A 23,004-nucleotide genomic window follows, 5' to 3' on the forward strand; every position below is an offset into this window, starting at 1 on the left:
CAAGATCAAGAAATCATTGAAAAACATCATACCGTACATAGAAACTCAGTCTGAAAAGCTGTCGGATCGTACAATACTAATTGTTATTCTAACATTTAATTCATAAATACCCTTGTACAAAAACAAGGGTTGAGAAAAATTGAGTTGAAACTCAATAGTTGTTCCTCTACACGGAAATCTTTAGTAAAAGGCGAAAGATTTATGCGTGATGCAGAGAAACCAGAGTGATTAGAAACCTGTACCTATAGTATATACATAGCATCACCTATCGAAATAAATAGGTTTGAAATAATGTAGACCTACCGTACTAAACATTAACGAAATGTATACATCTTGGTCCATCTGCACTACAAAGTTTACCACTATCGGTTTAAAACAATTTGACTAATAATTTATAAAAATGATAATGTTTATTACTAATTTTTGTAAACTTCTATTTTTTTAAACAAAATAGAAGACAAAAAAGGACATGCCACATTTGCATATTTCAAATAATTGTATTGTGAAGTTGACAATGGCCTTTCACTGTGTCACAAATGCCAAGATCAAGGGAATAAATGATAGAATATTTTGTTGAAATTAATTCTTAATTCAATCTATTTAAACTACAGGATTAATATTTATTTTCTAGGCATACAGTAACTGGTATAATAAAATAAAGTTTCGAATGAAAATACATCATATCCGTACCTAGAAACTTAGTCTGAGAAGCTGTCGGATCGTACAAAACTAATTGTTATTCTAACATTTAATTAATAAATACCCTTGTACGAAAACAAGGGTTGAGAAAAATTGAAATGAAACTCAATAGTTGTTCCTCTACACGGAAATCTTTAGTAAAAGGCGAAAGATTTATGCGTGATGCAGAGAAACCAGAGTGATTAGAAACCTGTACCTATAGTATATACATAGCATCACCTATCGAAATAAATAGGTTTAAAATAATGCGTACTAAACATTAACGAAATGTATACATCTTGGTCCATCTGCACTACAAAGTTTACCACTATCGGTTTAAAACAATTTGACTAATAATTTATAAAAATGATAATGTTTATTAATTTTTGTAAACTTCTATTTTTTTAAACAAAATAGAAGACAAAAAAGGACATGCCACATTTGCATATTTCAAATAATTGTATTGTGAAGTTGACAATGGCCTTTCACTGTGTCACAAATGCCAAGATCAAGGGAATAAATGATAGAATATTTTGTTGAAATTGTGACATGACACGCACGGTTGACTTCATGATTTTGAATAAAATAATAGAGGGCGCATCTCTGTACGCACCTAATTATTATAATGGCTCTGCACGTAAACAGAGCCATTTCTGTATATATATTCATCTAAAAAACTTTGTGATAAATACATAGAATAGTATGTAGTAATAAAATAAATATTTGTTATTATAAGCGGGCGACGCTAGTCTTTCAAAATTATTATCAAGATTCCTATCAGATGATTATGCGTGATGCAGAGACACCAGAGTGATTAGAAACCTGTACCTATAGTATATACATCATCACCTATCGAAATAAATAGGTTTTAATTCATGTAGACCTACCGTACTAAATATTAACGAAATGTATAAATCTTGGTCATCTGCACTAGAAAGTTTAACACTATCGGTTTAAAGCATTTTGACTAATAATTTATAAAAATAATAATGTTTATTAATTTTTCCAAACTAAGTTTTAAAACAAATAAAAGGCAAAAAAAAGACATGCCATTATTTGCATATTTCAAATATTTGTAACTTAAAGTTAACCAGTTGACTATGTAGCAAATGCCAAGATCAAGAAATCATTGAAAAACATCATACCGTACATAGAAACTCAGTCTGAAAAGCTGTCGGATCGTACAATACTAATTGTTATTCTAACATTTAATTCATAAATACCCTTGTACAAAAACAAGGGTTGAGAAAAATTGAGTTGAAACTCAATAGTTGTTCCTCTACACGGAAATCTTTAGTAAAAGGCGAAAGATTTATGCGTGATGCAGAGAAACCAGAGTGATTAGAAACCTGTACCTATAGTATATACATAGCATCACCTATCGAAATAAATAGGTTTGAAATAATGTAGACCTACCGTACTAAACATTAACGAAATGTATACATCTTGGTCCATCTGCACTACAAAGTTTACCACTATCGGTTTAAAACAATTTGACTAATAATTTATAAAAATGATAATGTTTATTAATTTTTGTAAACTTCTATTTTTTTAAACAAAATAGAAGACAAAAAAGGACATGCCACATTTGCATATTTCAAATAATTGTATTGTGAAGTTGACAATGGCCTTTCACTGTGTCACAAATGCCAAGATCAAGGGAAATGATAGAATATTTTGTTGAAATTAATTCTTAATTCAATCTATTTAAACTACAGGATTAATATTTATTTTCTAGGCATACAGTAACTGGTATAATAAAATAAAGTTTCGAATGAAAATACATCATATCCGTACCTAGAAACTTAGTCTGAGAAGCTGTCGGATCGTACAAAACTAATTGTTATTCTAACATTTAATTCATAAATACCCTTGTACGAAAACAAGGGTTGAGAAAAATTGAAATGAAACTCAATAGTTGTTCCTCTACATGGAAATCTTTAGTAAAAGGCGAAAGATTTATGCGTGATGCAGAGAAACCAGAGTGATTAGAAACCTGTACCTATAGTATATACATAGCATCACCTATCGAAATAAATAGGTTTAAAATAATGCGTACTAAACATTAACGAAATGTATACATCTTGGTCCATCTGCAATAGAAAGTTTACCACTATCGGTTTAAAACATTTTGACTAATAAATTATAAAAATAATAATGTTTATTAATTTTTCTAAACTTTTATTTTTTTAAACAAAATAGAAGACAAAAAAAGACATGCCATCATTTGCATATTTCAAATAATTGTAACTTAAAGTTAACCAGTTGACTATGTAGCAAATGCCAAGATCAAGAAATCATTGAAAAACATCATACCGTACATAGAAACTCAGTGTGAGAAGCTGTCGGATCGTACAATACTAATTGTTATTCTAACATTTAATTCATAAATACCCTTGTACAAAAACAAGGGTTGAGAAAAATTGAGTTGAAACTCAATAGTTGTTCCTCACACGGAAATCTTTAGTAAAAGGCGAAAGATTTATGCGTGATGCAGAGAAACCAGAGTGATTAGAAACCTGTACATATAGTATATACATAGCATCACCTATCGAAATAAATAGGTTTGAATTCATGTAGACCTACCGTACTAAATATTAACAAAATGCATAACTCTTGGTCCAGCTGAACTAGAAAGTTTACCACTATCGGTTTAAAACATTTTGACTAATAATTTATAAAAATAATAATGTTTATTAATTTTTCTAAACTTTTATTTTTTTAAACAAATAGAAGACAAAAAAGGACATGCCACATTTGCATATTTCAAATAATTGTATTGTGAAGTTGACAATGGCCTTTCACTGTGTCACAAATGCCAAGATCAAGGGAATAAATGATAGAATATTTTGTGTTGCAATTAATTTTTGATTTAATGTATTTAAACTACAGGATTAATATTTATTTTCTAGGCTTACAGTAACTGGTATAATAAAGTTTCGATTGAAAATACATCATAGCCGTACCTAGAAACTTAGTATGAGAAGCTGTCGGATCGTGCAATACTAATTATTATTCTAAAATTTAATTAATAAATACCCTTGTACCTAAACAAGGGTTGAGAAAAATTGAGTTGAAACTCTATAGTTGTTCCTCTACACGGAAATCTTTAGTAAAAGGCGAAAGATTTATGCGTGATGCAGAGAAACCAGAGTGATTAGAAACCTGTACCTATAGTATATACATAGCATCACCTATCGAAATAAATAGGTTTAAAATAATGTAGGCCTACCGTACTAAACATTAACGAAATGTATACATCTTGGTCCATCTGCACTAGAAAGTTTACCACTATCGGTTTAAAACATTTTGACTAATAAATTATAAAAATAATAATGTTTATTAATTTTTCTAAACTTTTATTTTTTTAAACAAAATAGAAGACAAAAAAAGACATGCCATCATTTGCATATTTCAAATAATTGTAACTTAAAGTTAACCAGTTGACTATGTAGCAAATGCCAAGATCAAGAAATCATTGAAAAACATCATACCGTACATAGAAACTCAGTGTGAGAAGCTGTCGGATCGTACAATACTAATTGTTATTCTAACATTTAATTCATAAATACCCTTGTACAAAAACAAGGGTTGAGAAAAATTGAGTTGAAACTCAATAGTTGTTCCTCTACACGGAAATCTTTAGTAAAAGGCGAAAGATTTATGCGTGATGCAGAGAAACCAGAGTGATTAGAAACCTGTACATATAGTATATACATAGCATCACCTATCGAAATAAATAGGTTTGAATTCATGTAGACCTACCGTACTAAATATTAACAAAATGCATAACTCTTGGTCCAGCTGAACTAGAAAGTTTACCACTATCGGTTTAAAACATTTTGACTAATAATTTATAAAAATAATAATGTTTATTAATTTTTCTAAACTTTTATTTTTTTAAACAAAATAGAAGACAAAAAAAGACATGCCATCATTTGCATATTTCAAATAATTGTATTGTGAAGTTGACAATGGCCTTTCACTGTGTCACAAATGCCAAGATCAAGGGAATAAATGATAGAATATTTTGTGTTGCAATTAATTTTTGATTTAATGTATTTAAACTACAGGATTAATATTTATTTTCTAGGCTTACAGTAACTCGTATAATAAAGTTTCGATTGAAAATACATCATAGCCGTACCTAGAAACTTAGTATGAGAAGCTGTCGGATCGTGCAATACTAATTATTATTCTAAAATTTAATTAATAAATACCCTTGTACCAAAACAAGGGTTGAGAAAAATTGAGTTGAAACTCAATAGTTGTTCCTCTACACGGAAATCTTTAGTAAAAGGCGAAAGATTTATGCGTGATGCAGAGAAACCAGAGTGATTAGAAACCTGTACCTATAGTATATACATAGCATCACCTATCGAAATAAATAGGTTTAAAATAATGTAGGCCTACCGTACTAAACATTAACGAAATGTATACATCTTGGTCCATCTGCACTAGAAAGCTTACCACTATCGGTTTAAAACATTTTGACTAATAATTTATAAAAATAATAATGTTTATTAATTTTTCTAAACTTTTATTTTTTTAAACAAAATAGAAGACAAAAAAAGACATGCCATCATTTGCATATTTCAAATAATTGTAACTTAAAGTTAACCAGTTGACTATGTAGCAAATGCCAAGATCAAGAAATCATTGAAAAACATCATACAGTACATAGAAACTCAGTGTGAGAAGCTGTCGGATCGTACAATACTAATTGTTATTCTAACATTTAATTCATAAATACCCTTGTACAAAAACAAGGGTTGAGAAAAATTGAGCTGAAACTCAATAGTTGTTCCTCTACACGGAAATCTTTAGTAAAAGGCGAAAGATTTATGCGTGATGCAGAGAAACCAGAGTGATTAGAAACCTGTACATATAGTATATACATAGCATCACCTATCGAAATAAATAGGTTTGAATTCATGTAGACCTACCGTACTAAATATTAACAAAATGCACAACTCTTGGTCCAGCTGAACTAGAAAGTTTACCACTATCGGTTTAAAACATTTTGACTAATAATTTATAAAAATAATAATGTTTATTAATTTTTCTAAACTTTTATTTTTTTAAACAAATAGAAGACAAAAAAGGACATGCCACATTTGCATATTTCAAATAATTGTATTGTGAAGTTGACAATGGCCTTTCACTGTGTCACAAATGCCAAGATCAAGGGAATAAATGATAGAATATTTTGTGTTGCAATTAATTTTTGATTTAATGTATTTAAACTACAGGATTAATATTTATTTTCTAGGCTTACAGTAACTGGTATAATAAAGTTTCGATTGAAAATACATCATAGCCGTACCTAGAAACTTAGTATGAGAAGCTGTCGGATCGTGCAAAACTAATTATTATTCTAAAATTTAATTAATAAATACCCTTGTACCAAAACAAGGGTTGAGAAAAATTGAGTTGAAACTCAATAGTTGTTCCTCTACACGGAAATCTTTAGTAAAAGGCGAAAGATTTATGCGTGATGTAGAGAAACCAGAGTGATTAGAAACCTGTACCTATAGTATATACATAGCATCACCTATCGAAATAAATAGGTTTAAAATAATGTAGGCCTACCGTACTAAACATTAACGAAATGTATACATCTTGGTCCATCTGCACTAGAAAGCTTACCACTATCGGTTTAAAACATTTTGACTAATAATTTATAAAAATAATAATGTTTATTAATTTTTCTAAACTTTTATTTTTTTAAACAAAATAGAAGACAAAAAAAGACATGCCATCATTTGCATATTTCAAATAATTGTAACTTAAAGTTAACCAGTTGACTATGTAGCAAATGCCAAGATCAAGAAATCATTGAAAAACATCATACCGTACATAGAAACTCAGTGTGAGAAGCTGTCGGATCGTACAATACTAATTGTTATTCTAACATTTAATTCATAAATACCCTTGTACAAAAACAAGGGTTGAGAAAAATTGAGTTGAAACTCAATAGTTGTTCCTCTACACGGAAATCTTTAGTAAAAGGCGAAAGATTTATGCGTGATGCAGAGAAACCAGAGTGATTAGAAACCTGTACATATAGTATATACATAGCATCACCTATCGAAATAAATAGGTTTGAATTCATGTAGACCTACCGTACTAAATATTAACAAAATGCATAACTCTTGGTCCAGCTGAACTAGAAAGTTTACCACTATCGGTTTAAAACATTTTGACTAATAATTTATAAAAATAATAATGTTTATTAATTTTTCTAAACTTTTATTTTTTTAAACAAATAGAAGACAAAAAAGGACATGCCACATTTGCATATTTCAAATAATTGTATTGTGAAGTTGACAATGGCCTTTCACTGTGTCACAAATGCCAAGATCAAGGGAATAAATGATAGAATATTTTGTGTTGCAATTAATTTTTGATTCAATGTATTTAAACTACAGGATTAATATTTATTTTCTAGGCTTACAGTAACTGGTATAATAAAGTTTCGATTGAAAATACATCATAGCCGTACCTAGAAACTTAGTATGAGAAGCTGTCGGATCGTGCAAAACTAATTATTATTCTAAAATTTAATTAATAAATACCCTTGTACCAAAACAAGGGTTGAGAAAAATTGAGTTGAAACTCAATAGTTGTTCCTCTACACGGAAATCTTTAGTAAAAGGCGAAAGATTTATGCGTGATGCAGAGAAACCAGAGTGATTAGAAACCTGTACTTATAGTATATACATAGCATCACCTATCGAAATAAATAGGTTTAAAATAATGTAGGCCTACCGTACTAAACATTAACGAAATGTATACATCTTGGTCCATCTGCACTAGAAAGCTTACCACTATCGGTTTAAAACATTTTGACTAATAATTTATAAAAATAATAATGTTTATTAATTTTTCTAAACTTTTATTTTTTTAAACAAAATAGAAGACAAAAAAAGACATGCCATCATTTGCATATTTCAAATAATTGTAACTTAAAGTTAACCAGTTGACTATGTAGCAAATGCCAAGGTCAAGAAATCATTGAAAAACATCATACCGTACATAGAAACTCAGTGTGAGAAGCTGTCGGATCGTACAATACTAATTGTTATTCTAACATTTAATTCATAAATACCCTTGTACAAAAACAAGGGTTGAGAAAAATTGAGTTGAAACTCAATAGTTGTTCCTCTACACGGAAATCTTTAGTAAAAGGCGAAAGATTTATGCGTGATGCAGAGAAACCAGAGTGATTAGAAACCTGTACATATAGTATATACATAGCATCACCTATCGAAATAAATAGGTTTGAATTCATGTAGACCTACCGTACTAAATATTAACAAAATGCATAACTCTTGGTCCAGCTGAACTAGAAAGTTTACCACTATCGGTTTAAAACATTTTGACTAATAATTTATAAAAATAACAATGTTTATTAATTTTTCTAAACTTTTATTTTTTTAAACAAATAGAAGACAAAAAAGGACATGCCACATTTGCATATTTCAAATAATTGTATTGTGAAGTTGACAATGGCCTTTCACTGTGTCACAAATGCCAAGATCAAGGGAATAAATGATAGAATATTTTGTGTTGCAATTAATTTTTGATTCAATGTATTTAAACTACAGGATTAATATTTATTTTCTAGGCTTACAGTAACTGGTATAATAAAGTTTCGATTGAAAATACATCATAGCCGTACCTAGAAACTTAGTATGAAAAGCTGTCGGATCGTGCAATACTAATTATTATTCTAAAATTTAATTAATTAATACCCTTGTACCAAAACAAGGGTTGAGAAAAATTGAGTTGAAACTCAATAGTTGTTCCTCTACACGGAAATCTTTAGTAAAAGGCGAAAGATTTATGCGTGATGCAGAGAAACCAGAGTGATTAGAAACCTGTACCTATAGTATATACATAGCATCACCTATCGAAATAAATAGGTTTAAAATAATGTAGGCCTACCGTACTAAACATTAACAAAATGCATAACTCTTGGTCCATCTGCACTAGAAAGCTTACCACTATCGGTTTAAAACATTTTGACTAATAATTTATAAAAATAATAATGTTTATTAATTTTTCTAAACTTTTATTTTTTTAAACAAATAGAAGACAAAAAAGGACATGCCACATTTGCATATTTCAAATAATTGTATTGTGAAGTTGACAATGGCCTTTCACTGTGTCACAAATGCCAAGATCAAGGGAATAAATGATAGAATATTTTGTGTTGCAATTAATTTTTGATTCAATGTATTTAAACTACAGGATTAATATTTATTTTCTAGGCTTACAGTAACTGGTATAATAAAGTTTCGATTGAAAATACATCATAGCCGTACCTAGAAACTTAGTATGAGAAGCTGTCGGATCGTGCAATACTAATTATTATTCTAAAATTTAATTAATTAATACCCTTGTACCAAAACAAGGGTTGAGAAAAATTGAGTTGAAACTCAATAGTTGTTCCTCTACACGGAAATCTTTAGTAAAAGGCGAAAGATTTATGCGTGATGCAGAGAAACCAGAGTGATTAGAAACCTGTACCTATAGTATATACATAGCATCACCTATCGAAATAAATAGGTTTAAAATAATGTAGGTCTACCGTACTAAACATTAACGAAATGTATACATCTTGGTCCATCTGCACTAGAAAGCTTACCACTATCGGTTTAAAACATTTTGACTAATAATTTATAAAAATAATAATGTTTATTAATTTTTCTAAACTTTTATTTTTTTAAACAAAATAGAAGACAAAAAAAGACATGCCATCATTTGCATATTTCAAATAATTGTAACTTAAAGTTAACCAGTTGACTATGTAGCAAATGCCAAGATCAAGAAATCATTGAAAAACATCATACCGTACATAGAAACTCAGTGTGAGAAGCTGTCGGATCGTACAATACTAATTGTTATTCTAACATTTAATTCATAAATACCCTTGTACAAAAACAAGGGTTGAGAAAAATTGAGTTGAAACTCAATAGTTGTTCCTCTACACGGAAATCTTTAGTAAAAGGCGAAAGATTTATGCGTGATGCAGAGAAACCAGAGTGATTAGAAACCTGTACATATAGTATATACATAGCATCACCTATCGAAATAAATAGGTTTGAATTCATGTAGACCTACCGTACTAAATATTAACAAAATGCATAACTCTTGGTCCAGCTGAACTAGAAAGTTTACCACTATCGGTTTAAAACATTTTGACTAATAATTTATAAAAATAATAATGTTTATTAATTTTTCTAAACTTTTATTTTTTTAAACAAATAGAAGACAAAAAAGGACATGCCACATTTGCATATTTCAAATAATTGTATTGTGAAGTTGACAATGGCCTTTCACTGTGTCACAAATGCCAAGATCAAGGGAATAAATGATAGAATATTTTGTGTTGCAATTAATTTTTAATTCAATCTATTTAAACTATATTCATATTCATATTCATTTATTAACCAGATAAATAATAACAATAATACAAAAAGCATAAGTTACATAAGCAAAACAAGCATAGAAAAAACGCAGAAACTATCCTGGCGGATTGTCAAAAAGCAAAAAATATCGCTATAGAAGACTCTCCTGATAGTGCTGGTGGCAAAATAACAGAAACAAGGTTAAACATTTAACAATCCGGTAACATAGAATTTATATAAAACAGAATAAAAATTGCAATCATTATAAATAAACATGTCTGTGATAAATACCGGAATCTCATCCCACATCCGTGGAAATGAAATAAAAACAGAATTAAAAAAAGCATTTGTACGAGACTTCTCATGTCTAAAAACAAGTTTCTCACTTCTACGTTCAACAGGTTTAGGTAGCAAAACACCATCAATTAGGAAATCTGTACAGAGGCACTTCACAACAAATTTAACACGGATGAATTTAAGTCTATTATAAATCGTGGGTAATTTTAGAGTCTGTAACCTTTGTTCGTATGACGGCCGCATGTCATAATCCATGTGAAAAAAACGTGGGAAGCATGATCGTGTAAAGCGTCTCTGAACAGATTCAATCTGATTGATGGTGCTTTGCAGAAATGGAAACCAGACAGGTGAAGCGTATTCAAATACAGGCCTAATGATAGACTTAAATAATTTAGGAAAAACGGTCTGATCATTGGTTCTAACACACCTCTTAATAAATCCAACAAGTTTATTGCATTTACCAGTAGTCAGAGAGATGTGTTTATTCCACTTCAAATCTGAAGACAAGGTAACACCAAGATACTTGTATTCTGTTACACTTTCAAGTATTTTATTATCAATTCTATAATGAAAATACTGTTTTACTTTCGATCTAGAGATCGACATAACCTTACATTTACTGTTATTTAGAGACATATAATTATCAGTGCCCCATAGGGCTATGGCAGTTAGATCGTCTTGAAGCTTCAAACAATCATCTTGATTATTTATTACTCTGAACAAGACAGTATCATCTGCATATAATGCAATATTTGAATTAACTACTGATGGGAGCTCACATGTATACAAATTAAAAAGAATAGGTCCCAACACGGAACCTTGGGGTACCCCCGATAATACAGGATTAATATTTATTTTCTAGGCATACAGTAACTGGTATAATAAAATAAAGTTTCGAATGAAAATACATCATATCCGTACCTAGAAACTTAGTCTGAGAAGCTGTCGGATCGTACAAAACTAATTGTTATTCTAACATTTAATTCATAAATACCCTTGTACGAAAACAAGGGTTGAGAAAAATTGAAATGAAACTCAATAGTTGTTCCTCTACATGGAAATCTTTAGTAAAAGGCGAAAGATTTATGCGTGATGCAGAGAAACCAGAGTGATTAGAAACCTGTACCTATAGTATATACATAGCATCACCTATCGAAATAAATAGGTTTAAAATAATGCGTACTAAACATTAACGAAATGTATACATCTTGGTCCATCTGCAATAGAAAGTTTACCACTATCGGTTTAAAACATTTTGACTAATAAATAAAAATAATAATGTTTATTAATTTTTCTAAACTTTTATTTTTTTAAACAAAATAGAAGACAAAAAAACACATGCCATCATTTGCATATTTAAAATAATTGTAACTTAAAGTTAACCAGTTGACTATGTAGCAAATGCCAAGATCAAGAAATCATTGAAAAACATCATACCGTACATAGAAACTCAGTGTGAGAAGCTGTCGGATCGTACAATACTAATTGTTATTCTAACATTTAATTCATAAATACCCTTGTACAAAAACAAGGGTTGAGAAAAATTGAGTTGAAACTCAATAGTTGTTCCTCACACGGAAATCTTTAGTAAAAGGCGAAAGATTTATGCGTGATGCAGAGAAACCAGAGTGATTAGAAACCTGTACATATAGTATATACATAGCATCACCTATCGAAATAAATAGGTTTGAATTCATGTAGACCTACCGTACTAAATATTAACAAAATGCATAACTCTTGGTCCAGCTGAACTAGAAAGTTTACCACTATCGGTTTAAAACATTTTGACTAATAATTTATAAAAATAATAATGTTTATTAATTTTTCTAAACTTTTATTTTTTTAAACAAATAGAAGACAAAAAAGGACATGCCACATTTGCATATTTCAAATAATTGTATTGTGAAGTTGACAATGGCCTTTCACTGTGTCACAAATGCCAAGATCAAGGGAATAAATGATAGAATATTTTGTGTTGCAATTAATTTTTGATTTAATGTATTTAAACTACAGGATTAATATTTATTTTCTAGGCTTACAGTAACTGGTATAATAAAGTTTCGATTGAAAATACATCATAGCCGTACCTAGAAACTTAGTATGAGAAGCTGTCGGATCGTGCAATACTAATTATTATTCTAAAATTTAATTAATAAATACCCTTGTACCTAAACAAGGGTTGAGAAAAATTGAGTTGAAACTCTATAGTTGTTCCTCTACACGGAAATCTTTAGTAAAAGGCGAAAGATTTATGCGTGATGCAGAGAAACCAGAGTGATTAGAAACCTGTACCTATAGTATATACATAGCATCACCTATCGAAATAAATAGGTTTAAAATAATGTAGGCCTACCGTACTAAACATTAACGAAATGTATACATCTTGGTCCATCTGCACTAGAAAGTTTACCACTATCGGTTTAAAACATTTTGACTAATAATTTATAAAAATAATAATGTTTATTAATTTTTCTAAACTTTTATTTTTTTAAACAAAATAGAAGACAAAAAAAGACATGCCATCATTTGCATATTTCAAATAATTGTAACTTAAAGTTAACCAGTTGACTATGTAGCAAATGCCAAGATCAAGAAATCATTGAAAAACATCATACCGTACATAGAAACTCAGTGTGAGAAGCTGTCGGATCGTACAATACTAATTGTTATTCTAACATTTAATTCATAAATACCCTTGTACAAAAACAAGGGTTGAGAAAAATTGAGTTGAAACTCAATAGTTGTTCCTCTACACGGAAATCTTTAGTAAAAGGCGAAAGATTTATGCGTGATGCAGAGAAACCAGAGTGATTAGAAACCTGTACATATAGTATATACATAGCATCACCTATCGAAATAAATAGGTTTGAATTCATGTAGACCTACCGTACTAAATATTAACAAAATGCATAACTCTTGGTCCAGCTGAACTAGAAAGTTTACCACTATCGGTTTAAAACATTTTGACTAATAATTTATAAAAATAATAATGTTTATTAATTTTTCTAAATTTTATTTTTTTAAACAAATAGAAGACAAAAAAGGACATGCCACATTTGCATATTTCAAATAATTGTATTGTGAAGTTGACAATGGCCTTTCACTGTGTCACAAATGCCAAGATCAAGGGAATAAATGATAGAATATTTTGTGTTGCAATTAATTTTTGATTCAATGTATTTAAACTACAGGATTAATATTTATTTTCTAGGCTTACAGTAACTGGTATAATAAAGTTTCGATTGAAAATACATCATAGCCGTACCTAGAAACTTAGTATGAGAAGCTGTCGGATCGTGCAATACTAATTATTATTCTAAAATTTAATTAATTAATACCCTTGTACCAAAACTTAAAGTTAACCAGTTGACTATGTATGTAGCAAATGCCAAGATCAAGGAATCATTGAAAAACATCATACCGTACATAGAAACTCAGTCTGAAAAGCTGTCGGATTGTACAATACTAATTATTATTCTAACATTTAATTCATAAATACCCTTGTACAAAAACAAGGGTTGAGAAAAATTGAGTTGGAACTCAATAGTTGTTCCTCTGCACGGAAATCTTTAGTAAAAGGCGAAAGATTTATGCGTGATGCAGAGAAACCAGAGTAATCAGAAACATGTACCTATAGTATATACATAGCATCACCTATCGAAATAAATAGGTTTGAATTCATGTAGACCTACCGTACTAAACATTAACGAAATGCATAACTCTTGGTCCATCTGCACTAGAAAGTTTACCACTATCGGTTTAAAACATTTTGACTAATAATTTATAAAAATAATAATGTTTATTAATTTTTCCAAACTTTAAAAACAAATAAAAGGCAAAAAAAAGACATGCCATCATTTGCATATTTCAAATAATTGTAACTTAAAGTTAACCAGTTGACTATGTATTTAGCAAATGCCAAGATCAATGAATCATTGAAAAACAACATACCGTACATAGAAACTCAGTCTGAAAAGCTGTCGGATCGTACAATACTATTTATTATTCTAACATTTAATTCATAAATACCCTTGTACGAAAACAAGGGTTGAGAAAAATTGAGTTGAAACTCAATAGTTGTTCCTCTACACGGAAATCTTTAGTAAAAGGCGAAAGATTTATGCGTGATGCAGAGAAACCAGAGTGATTAGAAACCTGTACCTATAGTATATACATAGCATCACCTATCGAAATTAATAGGTTTGAATTCATGTAGACCTACCGTACTAAATATTAACGAAATGTATAAATCTTGGTTCATCTGCACTAGAAAGTTTAACACTATCGGTTTAAAGCATTTTGACTAATAATTTATAAAAATAATAATGTTTATTAATTTTTCTAAACTTTTAAAACAAATAGAAGGCAAAAAAAGACATGCCATCATTTGCATATTTCAAATAATTGTAACTTAAAGTTAACCAGTTGACTAAGTAGCAAATGGCAAGATCAAGGAATCATTGAAAAACATCATACCGTACATAGAATCTCAGTCTGGAAAGCTGTCGGATTGTACAATACTAATTATTATTCTAACATTTAATTTTAAATACCCTTGTACCAAAACAAGGGTTGAGAAAAATTGAGTTGAAACTCAATAGTTGTTCCTCTACACGGAAATCTTTAGTAAAAGGCGAAAGATTTATGCGTGATGCAGAGAAACCAGAGTGATTCTTATCTGTCTCCTCTTCAACGAATCCAAAATTCCGCCGCAAAACTTATCACTGGCTCTAAACGACATGAACATATTTCTCCCGTTTTTCGTGACTTACACTGGTTGCCTGTAGTTCAGCGCATTCGTTTTAAAATCCTGTTGCTGACATATAAGGCCATCAACGGATGTGCTCCAGCCTACATATATGTGACATCATTACTCCGTCAACCAACTCTTCGCTTCGTTCATCCTGCAGACCTCTTCTAAAACCTGAACCCCGTTCCAGAACTCGGTTTTACGGTGATCGTGCTTTCGCTGTCGCAGCCCCAAAACTCTGGAACACTCTACCCCTCGAAATACGCTCATCAAAATCTGTAATCACATTTAAAACTAAACTCAAAACTCATCTCTTCAGAGAAGCATAATCACACGCTACTACTTGCACAGATCTTGGAAAACACAACGCTTTGAAACCTTTGTCTCTTGCGCTTTATAAATGTTATTTATTATTATTATTATTAGAAACCTGTACCTATAGTATATACATAGCATCACCTATTGAAATAAATAGGTTTGAATTCATGTAGACCTACCGTACTAAATATTAACGAAATGCATAACTCTTGGTCAAGCTGCACTAGAAAGTTTACCACTATCGGTTTAAGACATTTTGACTAATAATTTATAAAAATAATAATGTTTATTAATTTTTCCAAACTTTTAAAACAAATAAAAGCCATAAAAAAGACATGCCATCATTTGCATATTTCAAATAATTGTAACTTAAAGTTAACCAGTTGACTATGTAGCAAATGCCAAGATCAAGAAATCATTGAAAAACATCATACCGTACATAGAAACTCAGTGTGAGAAGCTGTCGGATCGTACAATACTAATTGTTATTCTAACATTTAATTCATAAATACCCTTGTACAAAAACAAGGGTTGAGAAAAATTTAGTTGAAACTCAATAGTTGTTCCTCTACACGGAAATCTTTAGTAAAAGGCGAAAGATTTATGCGTGATGCAGAGAAACCAGAGTAATTAGAAACCTGTACCTTTAGTATATCCATTGCATCACCTATCGAAATAAATAGGTTTGAATTCATGTAGACCTACCGTACTAAATATTACGAAATGCATAACTCTTGGTCCAGCTGCACTAGAAAGTTTACCACTATCGGTTTAAAACATTTTGACTAATAATTTATAAGAATAATAATGTTTATTCATTTTTCTAAACTTTTATTTTTTAAACAAATAGAAGACAAAAAAGGACATGCCACATTTGCATATTTCAAATAATTGTATTGTGAAGTTGACAATGGCCTTTCAATGTGTCACAAATGCCAAGATCAAGGGAATAAAATAATAGAATATTTTGTTGAAATTAATTCTTAATTCAATGTATTTAAACTACATGATTAATATTTATTTTTTAGGCATACAGTAACTGGTATAATAAAATTTAGTTTCGTATGAAGAAACATCATAGCCGTACCTAGAAACTTAGCATGAGAAGCTGTCGGATCGTACAATACTAATTATTATTCTAACATTTAATTAATAAATACACTTGTTACCAAAATAAGGGTTGAGAAAAATTGCGTTGAAACTCAATAGTTGTTCTTCTACACGGAAATCTTTAGTAAAAGGCGAAAGATTTATGCGTGATGCAGAGAAACCAGAGTGATTAGAAACCTGTACCTATAGTATATACATAGCATCACCTATTGAAATAAATAGGTTTGAATTCATGTAGACCTACCGTACTAAATATTAACGAAATGCATAACTCTTGGTCCAGCTGCACTAGAAAGTTTACCACTAGCGGTTTAAAACATTTTGACTAATAATTTATAAAAATAATAATGTTTATTAATTTTTCCAAACTTTTAAAACAAACAAAAGGCAAAAAAAAGACATGCCATCATTTGCATATTTCAAATAATTGTAACTTAAAGTTAACCAGTTGACTATGTAGCAAATGCCAAGATCAAGGAATCATTGAAATACATCTTACCGTACATAGAAACTCAGTCTGAAAAGCTTTCGGATCGTACAATACTAATTATTATTCTAACATTTAATTCATAAATACCCTTGTACAATTACCTTGAATTACCATGAAATTAAGGCTAAAGCATATTGCTTATTCGCCTCTCTGGAGTTACAAATCTCTTACATACGGCTGAAACTTCTGGTGGTGGTTTTTCCAGTGTTCTTTCAAATTAGACTTAAACTGATTCAATGACTTTGACTCTACAACAACTCTCGGCAAAGCGTTCCAATCGTTAACTACTCTTGCTCCAAAATTATTTGATCCCCATTTAGTTTTGCCCCGGGGCTTTGATAGTTTGAAAGAATGACCTCTAGTATAATGGATAGTTGACATATTAAAAAAGGTTTCAATGTCCAATTTATCGAATCCTTTCAGTATTTTAAATACTTGGATCAGAGAAGCTCTCTTTCTTCTATAAACTAACGTAGGAAGATCAAGGGTTGAGAAAAATTGAAATGAAACTCAATAGTTGTTCCTCTACACGGAAATCTTTAGTAAAGGCGAACGATTTATGCGTGATACAGAGAAACCAGAGTAATTAGAAACCTGTACCTATAGTATATACATAGCATCACCTATCGAAATAAATAGGTTTGAATTCATGTAGACCTACCGTACTAAATATTAACGAAATGCATAACTCTTGGTCCATCTGCACTAGAAAGTTTACCACTATCGGTTTAAAACATTTTGAATAATAATTTATAAAAATAATAATGTTTATTAATTTTTCTAAACTTTTATTTTTTTAAACAAATAGAAGACAAAAAAGGACATGCCACATTTGCATATTTCAAATAATTGTATTGTGAAGTTGACAATGGCCTTTCACTGTGTCACAAATGCCAGGATCAAGGGAATAAATGATAGAAAATGTTGTTGAAATTAATTTTTAATTCAATGTATTTAAACTACAGGATTAATATTTATTTTTAGGCATACAGTAACTGGTATAATACAATTTAGTTTGGTATGAAAAAACAACATAGCCGTACCTAGAAACTTAGTCTGAGAAGCTGTCGGATCGTACAATACTAATTATTATTCTAACATTTAATTAATAAATACCCTTGTACAAAAACAAGGGTTGAGACAAATTTAGTTGAAACTCAATAGTTGTTCCTCTGCACAATTAAAACCAAAAATGATTCAAAATTATTACAGCAAGATCTCGACACTCTGTCAATATGGCAGAGAAAATGGCAGATGTCATTCAATGTAAACAAATGCTATCTCCTCAGAATTGCGGCATCAAAAAACCCAATCACCAATCAATACAGTCTCGGAAATTCGATCTTGCAAGAGACTCACACCCACACCTATTTAGGTGTTGACATTGCTCACAATCTGAAATGGAACACACACATTAACAGAATAGTTAGCACAGCCAACAAAACTCTCGGTTTTGTTCGTCGAAACCTAAGTTTCTGTAATAAGGACACCAAAGCAACTGCATACACTGCACTGGTAAGGCCAACCTTGGAATATTGTTCTGGGGTTTGGGACCCCTTTACCACTGAACTCATACAAAAAATTGGTAAAATTCAACGGCGAGCAGCCAGAATGGTCCATAACAACTATGACTGGCAACAGAGTGTAACAGAACTAATAAAAGATCTGAATTGGGAACCACTTTCCTTAAGGCGAAAAACATCACGTCTTGTTACTTTACATAAAGCCATGGGGGGCCATCTGGCTCTGCCACTCCATTCTTATCTGGCGCCGGCTCAAAGGCAAACCCGTCGATCTTCAACCAGCAAATCATTTATCCAACACCAAACACGCACTGATACTTACAAGTTCTCATATGTGACGAGAACAACTAGGGATTGGAACAAACTACCTCCAAATATACAGAACATTGAAGAAACTGAATCTTTCAAGGAAGCATTAAAGGAACACTTAAAAAACATATCACCTGAAACCAGAGACTAAATAACAAAGACCCCGCATGCGCACAAACCCTGCTTGTTTTGATCCTTAAGGATCGTTAAGCAGTAACCGAAAGAAGAAGAAATCTTTAGTAAAAGGCGAAAGATTTATGCGTGATGCAGAGAAACCAGAGTGATTAGAAACCTGTACCTATAGTATATACATAGCATCACCTATCGAAATAAATAGGTTTGAATTCATGTAGACCTACCGTACTAAATATTAACGAAATGCATAACTCTTGGTCCAGCTGCACTAGAAAGTTTACCACTATCGGTTTAAAACATTTTGACTAATAATTTTTAAAAATAATAATGTTTATTAATTTTTCCAAACTTTTAAAACAAATAAAAGGCAAAAAAAAGACATGCCATCATTTGCATATTTCAAATAATTATAACTTAAAGTTAACCAGTTGACTATGTATTTAGCAAATGCCAAGATCAAGGAATCATTGAAAAACAACATACCGTACATAGAAACTCAGTCTGAAAAGCTGTCGGATCGTACAATACTATTTATTATTCTAACATTTAATTCATAAATACCCTTGTACGAAAACAAGGGTTGAGAAAAATTGAGTTGAAACTCAATAGTTGTTCCTCTACACGGAAATCTTTAGTAAAAGGCGAAAGATTTATGCGTGATGCAGAGCAACCAGAGTGATTAGAAACCTGTACCTATAGTATATACATAGCATCACCTATCGAAATAAATAGGTTTGAAATAATGTAGACCTACCGTACTAAATATTAACGAAATGCATAACTCTTGGTCCAGCTGCACTAGAAAGTTTACCATTATCGGTTTAAAACAATTTGACCAATAATTTATAAAAATAATAATGTTTATTTATTTTTCTAAACTTCTGTTTTTTTAAACAAATAGAATACAAAAAAAGACATGCCATCATTTGCATATTTCAAATAATTGTAACTTAAAATTAACCAGTCGACTATGTAGCAAATGCCAAGATCAAGGAATCATTGAAAAACATCATACCGTACATAGAAACGCAGTCTGAAAAGCTGTCGGATCGTATAATACTAATTATTATTCTAACATTTAATTCATAAATACCCTTGTACAAAAACAAGGGTTGAGAAAAATTGAGTTGAAACTCAATAGTTGTTCCTCTACACGGAAATCTTTAGTAAAAGGCGAAAGATTTATGCGTGATGCAGAGAAACCAGAGTGATTAGAAACCTGTACCTATAGTATATACATAGCATCACCTATCGAAATAAGTAGGTTTGAATTCATGTAGACCTACCGTACTAAACATTAACGAAATGTATAAATCTTGGTTCATCTGCACTAGAAAGTTTAACACTATCGTTTTAAAGCATTTTGACTAATAATTTATAAAAATAATAATGTTTATTAATTTTTCCAAACTTTTAAAACAAATAAAAGGCAAAAAAAGACATGCCATCATTTGCATATTTCAAATAATTGTAACTTAAAGTTAACCAGTTGACTAAGTAGCAAATCCCAAGATCAAGGAATCATTGAAAAACATCATACCGTACATAGAAACTCAGTCTGGAAAGCTGTCGGATTGTACAATACTAATTATTATTCTAACATTTAATTCATAAATACCCTTGTACGAAAACAAGGGTTGAGAAAAATTGAGTTGAAACTCAATAGTTGTTCCTCTACACGGAAATCTTTGGTAAAAGGCGAAAGATTTATGCGTGATGCTGAGAAACCAGAGTAATTAGAAACCTGTACCTATAGTATATCCATTGCATCACCAATCGAAATAAATAGGTTTGAATTCATGTAGACCTACCGTACTAAATATTAACGAAATGCATAACTCTTGGTCCATCTGCACTAGAAAGTTTACCACTATCGGTTTAAAACCTTTTGACTAATAATTTATAAAAATAATAATGTTTATTAATTTTTCCAAACTTTTAAAACAAATAAAATGCAAAAAAAAGACATGCCATCATTTGCATATTTCAAATAATTATAACTTAAAGTTAACCAGTTGACTATGTATTTAGCAAATGCCAAGATCAAGGAATCATTGAAAAACAACATACCGTACATAGAAACTCAGTCTGAAAAGCTGTCGGATCGTACAATACTATTTATTATTCTAACATTTAATTCATAAATACCCTTGTACGAAAACAAGGGTTGAGAAAAATTGAGTTGAAACTCAATAGTTGTTCCTCTACACGGAAATCTTTAGTAAAAGGCGAAAGATTTATGCGTGATGCAGAGAAACCAGAGTGATTAGAGACCTGTACCTATAGCATATACATAACATCACCTATCGAAATAAATAGGTTTGAATTCATGTAGACCTACCGTACTAAATATTAACGAAATGTATAAATCTTGGTTCATCTGCACTAGAAAGTTTACCACTATCGGTTTAAAACCTTTTGACTAATAATTTATAAAAATAATAATGTTTATTAATTTTTTTAAACTTTTATTTTTTTAAACAAAATAGAAGACAAAAAAGACATGCCATCATTTGCATATTTCAAATAATTGTAATTTAAAGTTAACCAGTTGACTATGTAGCAAATGCCAAGATCAAGAAATTATTGAAAAACATCATACCGTACATAGAAACTCAGTGTGAGAAGCTGTCGGATCGTACAATACTAATTGTTATTCTAACATTTAATTCATAAATACCCTTGTACAAAAACAAGGGTTGAGAAAAATTGAGTTGAAATTCAATAGTTGTTCCTCTACACGGAAATCTTTAGTAAAAGGCGAAAGATTTATGCGTGATGCAGAGAAACCAGCGTGATTAGAAACCTGTACCTATAGTATATACATAGCATCACCTATCGAAATAAATAGGTTTGAATTCATGTAGACCTACCGTACTAAATATTAACAAAATGCATAACTCTTGGTCCAGCTGCACTAGAAAGTTTACCACTATCGGTTTAAAACATTTTGACTAATAATTTATAAAAATAATAATGTTTATTAATTTTTCTAAACTTTTATTTTTTTAAACAAATAGAAGACAAAAAAGGACATGCCACATTTGCATATTTCAAATAATTGTATTGTGAAGTTGACAATGGCCTTTCACTGTGTCACAAATGCCAAGATCAAGGGAATAAATGATAGAATATTTTGTTGAAATTAATTCTTAATTCAATCTATTTAAACTACAGGATTAATATTTATTTTCTAGGCATACAGTAACTGGTATAATAAAATAAAGTTTCGATTGAAAATACATCATAGCCGTACCTAGAAACTTATTTTGAGAAGCTGTCGGATCGTGCAATACTAATTATTATTCTAACATTTAATTATTAAATACCCTTGTACCAAAACAAGGGTTGAGAAAAATTGAGTTGAAACTCAATACGGTAGTTGTTCCTCTACACGTAAATCTTTAGTAAAAGGCGAAAGATTTATGCGTGATGCAGAGAAACCAGAGTGATTAGAAACCTGTACCTATAGTATATACATAGCATCACCTATCGAAATAAATAGGTTTGAAATAATGTAGGCCTACCGTACTAAACATTAACGAAATGTATACATCTTGGTCCATCTGCACTAGAAAGTTTACCACTATCGGTTTAAAACATTTTGACTAATAATTTATAAAAATAATAATGTTTATTAATTTTTCTAAACTTTTATTTTTTTAAACAAAATAGAAGACAAAAAAAGACATGCCATCATTTGCATATTTCAAATAATTGTATTGTGAAGTTGACAATGGCCTTTCAATGTGTCACAAATGCCAAGATCAAGGGAATAAATGATAGAATATTTTGTTGAAATTAATTCTTAATTCAATCTAATTAAACTACAGGATTGATATTTATTTTCTAGGCATACAGTAACTGGTATAATAAAATAAAGTTTCGATTGAAAATACATCATAGCCGTACCTAGAAACTATTAAGCCCCCTTCCCTACGTTTTTTAGATCTAATTTAAGATCACAAACTAGGCTAT

General features: G+C 30.4%; 31 non-coding genes and 1 pseudogene across 31 annotated transcripts; all 32 read right to left on the reverse strand.

The window, feature by feature from the left end:
* Window positions 1-109: 109 nt before the first annotated feature.
* On the reverse strand, window positions 110-228 carry LOC144836440 (U5 spliceosomal RNA). Its single transcript, XR_013611270.1, has one exon. It is a non-coding gene; the product is annotated as a U5 spliceosomal RNA (small nuclear RNA).
* A 533-nt stretch (window positions 229-761) lies between these two features.
* On the reverse strand, window positions 762-881 carry LOC144836479 (U5 spliceosomal RNA). The gene has a single exon (XR_013611309.1). It is a non-coding gene; the product is annotated as a U5 spliceosomal RNA (small nuclear RNA).
* A 1,019-nt stretch (window positions 882-1,900) lies between these two features.
* LOC144836441 (U5 spliceosomal RNA) lies at window positions 1,901-2,019 on the reverse strand. Its single transcript, XR_013611271.1, has one exon. It is a non-coding gene; the product is annotated as a U5 spliceosomal RNA (small nuclear RNA).
* Window positions 2,020-2,546: 527 nt separating this feature from the next.
* Window positions 2,547-2,666, reverse strand: LOC144836509 (U5 spliceosomal RNA). The gene has a single exon (XR_013611337.1). It is a non-coding gene; the product is annotated as a U5 spliceosomal RNA (small nuclear RNA).
* Window positions 2,667-3,071: 405 nt separating this feature from the next.
* LOC144836519 (U5 spliceosomal RNA) lies at window positions 3,072-3,189 on the reverse strand. The gene has a single exon (XR_013611347.1). It is a non-coding gene; the product is annotated as a U5 spliceosomal RNA (small nuclear RNA).
* Window positions 3,190-3,714: 525 nt separating this feature from the next.
* Window positions 3,715-3,835, reverse strand: LOC144836483 (U5 spliceosomal RNA). The gene has a single exon (XR_013611313.1). It is a non-coding gene; the product is annotated as a U5 spliceosomal RNA (small nuclear RNA).
* A 414-nt stretch (window positions 3,836-4,249) lies between these two features.
* LOC144836442 (U5 spliceosomal RNA) lies at window positions 4,250-4,368 on the reverse strand. Its single transcript, XR_013611272.1, has one exon. It is a non-coding gene; the product is annotated as a U5 spliceosomal RNA (small nuclear RNA).
* Window positions 4,369-4,896: 528 nt separating this feature from the next.
* Window positions 4,897-5,016, reverse strand: LOC144836450 (U5 spliceosomal RNA). Its single transcript, XR_013611280.1, has one exon. It is a non-coding gene; the product is annotated as a U5 spliceosomal RNA (small nuclear RNA).
* A 414-nt stretch (window positions 5,017-5,430) lies between these two features.
* Window positions 5,431-5,549, reverse strand: LOC144836494 (U5 spliceosomal RNA). The gene has a single exon (XR_013611322.1). It is a non-coding gene; the product is annotated as a U5 spliceosomal RNA (small nuclear RNA).
* A 526-nt stretch (window positions 5,550-6,075) lies between these two features.
* Window positions 6,076-6,195, reverse strand: LOC144836427 (U5 spliceosomal RNA). The gene has a single exon (XR_013611258.1). It is a non-coding gene; the product is annotated as a U5 spliceosomal RNA (small nuclear RNA).
* A 414-nt stretch (window positions 6,196-6,609) lies between these two features.
* Window positions 6,610-6,728, reverse strand: LOC144836443 (U5 spliceosomal RNA). The gene has a single exon (XR_013611273.1). It is a non-coding gene; the product is annotated as a U5 spliceosomal RNA (small nuclear RNA).
* A 526-nt stretch (window positions 6,729-7,254) lies between these two features.
* LOC144836451 (U5 spliceosomal RNA) lies at window positions 7,255-7,374 on the reverse strand. The gene has a single exon (XR_013611281.1). It is a non-coding gene; the product is annotated as a U5 spliceosomal RNA (small nuclear RNA).
* A 414-nt stretch (window positions 7,375-7,788) lies between these two features.
* On the reverse strand, window positions 7,789-7,907 carry LOC144836444 (U5 spliceosomal RNA). Its single transcript, XR_013611274.1, has one exon. It is a non-coding gene; the product is annotated as a U5 spliceosomal RNA (small nuclear RNA).
* Window positions 7,908-8,433: 526 nt separating this feature from the next.
* LOC144836452 (U5 spliceosomal RNA) lies at window positions 8,434-8,553 on the reverse strand. Its single transcript, XR_013611282.1, has one exon. It is a non-coding gene; the product is annotated as a U5 spliceosomal RNA (small nuclear RNA).
* A 526-nt stretch (window positions 8,554-9,079) lies between these two features.
* LOC144836453 (U5 spliceosomal RNA) lies at window positions 9,080-9,199 on the reverse strand. Its single transcript, XR_013611283.1, has one exon. It is a non-coding gene; the product is annotated as a U5 spliceosomal RNA (small nuclear RNA).
* Window positions 9,200-9,613: 414 nt separating this feature from the next.
* On the reverse strand, window positions 9,614-9,732 carry LOC144836445 (U5 spliceosomal RNA). Its single transcript, XR_013611275.1, has one exon. It is a non-coding gene; the product is annotated as a U5 spliceosomal RNA (small nuclear RNA).
* Window positions 9,733-11,383: 1,651 nt separating this feature from the next.
* Window positions 11,384-11,503, reverse strand: LOC144836510 (U5 spliceosomal RNA). The gene has a single exon (XR_013611338.1). It is a non-coding gene; the product is annotated as a U5 spliceosomal RNA (small nuclear RNA).
* Window positions 11,504-11,905: 402 nt separating this feature from the next.
* LOC144836520 (U5 spliceosomal RNA) lies at window positions 11,906-12,023 on the reverse strand. Its single transcript, XR_013611348.1, has one exon. It is a non-coding gene; the product is annotated as a U5 spliceosomal RNA (small nuclear RNA).
* Window positions 12,024-12,548: 525 nt separating this feature from the next.
* On the reverse strand, window positions 12,549-12,669 carry LOC144836484 (U5 spliceosomal RNA). Its single transcript, XR_013611314.1, has one exon. It is a non-coding gene; the product is annotated as a U5 spliceosomal RNA (small nuclear RNA).
* Window positions 12,670-13,083: 414 nt separating this feature from the next.
* On the reverse strand, window positions 13,084-13,202 carry LOC144836446 (U5 spliceosomal RNA). The gene has a single exon (XR_013611276.1). It is a non-coding gene; the product is annotated as a U5 spliceosomal RNA (small nuclear RNA).
* A 687-nt stretch (window positions 13,203-13,889) lies between these two features.
* Window positions 13,890-14,008, reverse strand: LOC144836437 (U5 spliceosomal RNA). Its single transcript, XR_013611268.1, has one exon. It is a non-coding gene; the product is annotated as a U5 spliceosomal RNA (small nuclear RNA).
* Window positions 14,009-14,418: 410 nt separating this feature from the next.
* Window positions 14,419-14,538, reverse strand: LOC144836448 (U5 spliceosomal RNA). Its single transcript, XR_013611278.1, has one exon. It is a non-coding gene; the product is annotated as a U5 spliceosomal RNA (small nuclear RNA).
* Window positions 14,539-14,942: 404 nt separating this feature from the next.
* Window positions 14,943-15,062, reverse strand: LOC144836455 (U5 spliceosomal RNA). Its single transcript, XR_013611284.1, has one exon. It is a non-coding gene; the product is annotated as a U5 spliceosomal RNA (small nuclear RNA).
* A 908-nt stretch (window positions 15,063-15,970) lies between these two features.
* On the reverse strand, window positions 15,971-16,089 carry LOC144836439 (U5 spliceosomal RNA). The gene has a single exon (XR_013611269.1). It is a non-coding gene; the product is annotated as a U5 spliceosomal RNA (small nuclear RNA).
* Window positions 16,090-16,618: 529 nt separating this feature from the next.
* LOC144836523 (U5 spliceosomal RNA) lies at window positions 16,619-16,738 on the reverse strand. The gene has a single exon (XR_013611350.1). It is a non-coding gene; the product is annotated as a U5 spliceosomal RNA (small nuclear RNA).
* A 790-nt stretch (window positions 16,739-17,528) lies between these two features.
* On the reverse strand, window positions 17,529-17,645 carry LOC144836525 (U5 spliceosomal RNA). Its single transcript, XR_013611352.1, has one exon. It is a non-coding gene; the product is annotated as a U5 spliceosomal RNA (small nuclear RNA).
* Window positions 17,646-19,585: 1,940 nt separating this feature from the next.
* On the reverse strand, window positions 19,586-19,705 carry LOC144836508 (U5 spliceosomal RNA). Its single transcript, XR_013611336.1, has one exon. It is a non-coding gene; the product is annotated as a U5 spliceosomal RNA (small nuclear RNA).
* A 413-nt stretch (window positions 19,706-20,118) lies between these two features.
* LOC144836447 (U5 spliceosomal RNA) lies at window positions 20,119-20,237 on the reverse strand. The gene has a single exon (XR_013611277.1). It is a non-coding gene; the product is annotated as a U5 spliceosomal RNA (small nuclear RNA).
* Window positions 20,238-20,642: 405 nt separating this feature from the next.
* Window positions 20,643-20,762, reverse strand: LOC144836504 (U5 spliceosomal RNA). Its single transcript, XR_013611332.1, has one exon. It is a non-coding gene; the product is annotated as a U5 spliceosomal RNA (small nuclear RNA).
* A 410-nt stretch (window positions 20,763-21,172) lies between these two features.
* LOC144836449 (U5 spliceosomal RNA) lies at window positions 21,173-21,292 on the reverse strand. Its single transcript, XR_013611279.1, has one exon. It is a non-coding gene; the product is annotated as a U5 spliceosomal RNA (small nuclear RNA).
* A 413-nt stretch (window positions 21,293-21,705) lies between these two features.
* LOC144836518 (U5 spliceosomal RNA) lies at window positions 21,706-21,824 on the reverse strand. Its single transcript, XR_013611346.1, has one exon. It is a non-coding gene; the product is annotated as a U5 spliceosomal RNA (small nuclear RNA).
* Window positions 21,825-22,353: 529 nt separating this feature from the next.
* On the reverse strand, window positions 22,354-22,478 carry LOC144836522 (U5 spliceosomal RNA; annotated as a pseudogene).
* Window positions 22,479-23,004: the final 526 nt, after the last annotated feature.

This window comes from Antedon bifida, chromosome 2 (genome assembly GCF_963402885.1).
Source record: "Antedon bifida chromosome 2, ecAntBifi1.1, whole genome shotgun sequence".
Lineage (NCBI taxonomy): Eukaryota > Metazoa > Echinodermata > Crinoidea > Comatulida > Antedonidae > Antedon > Antedon bifida.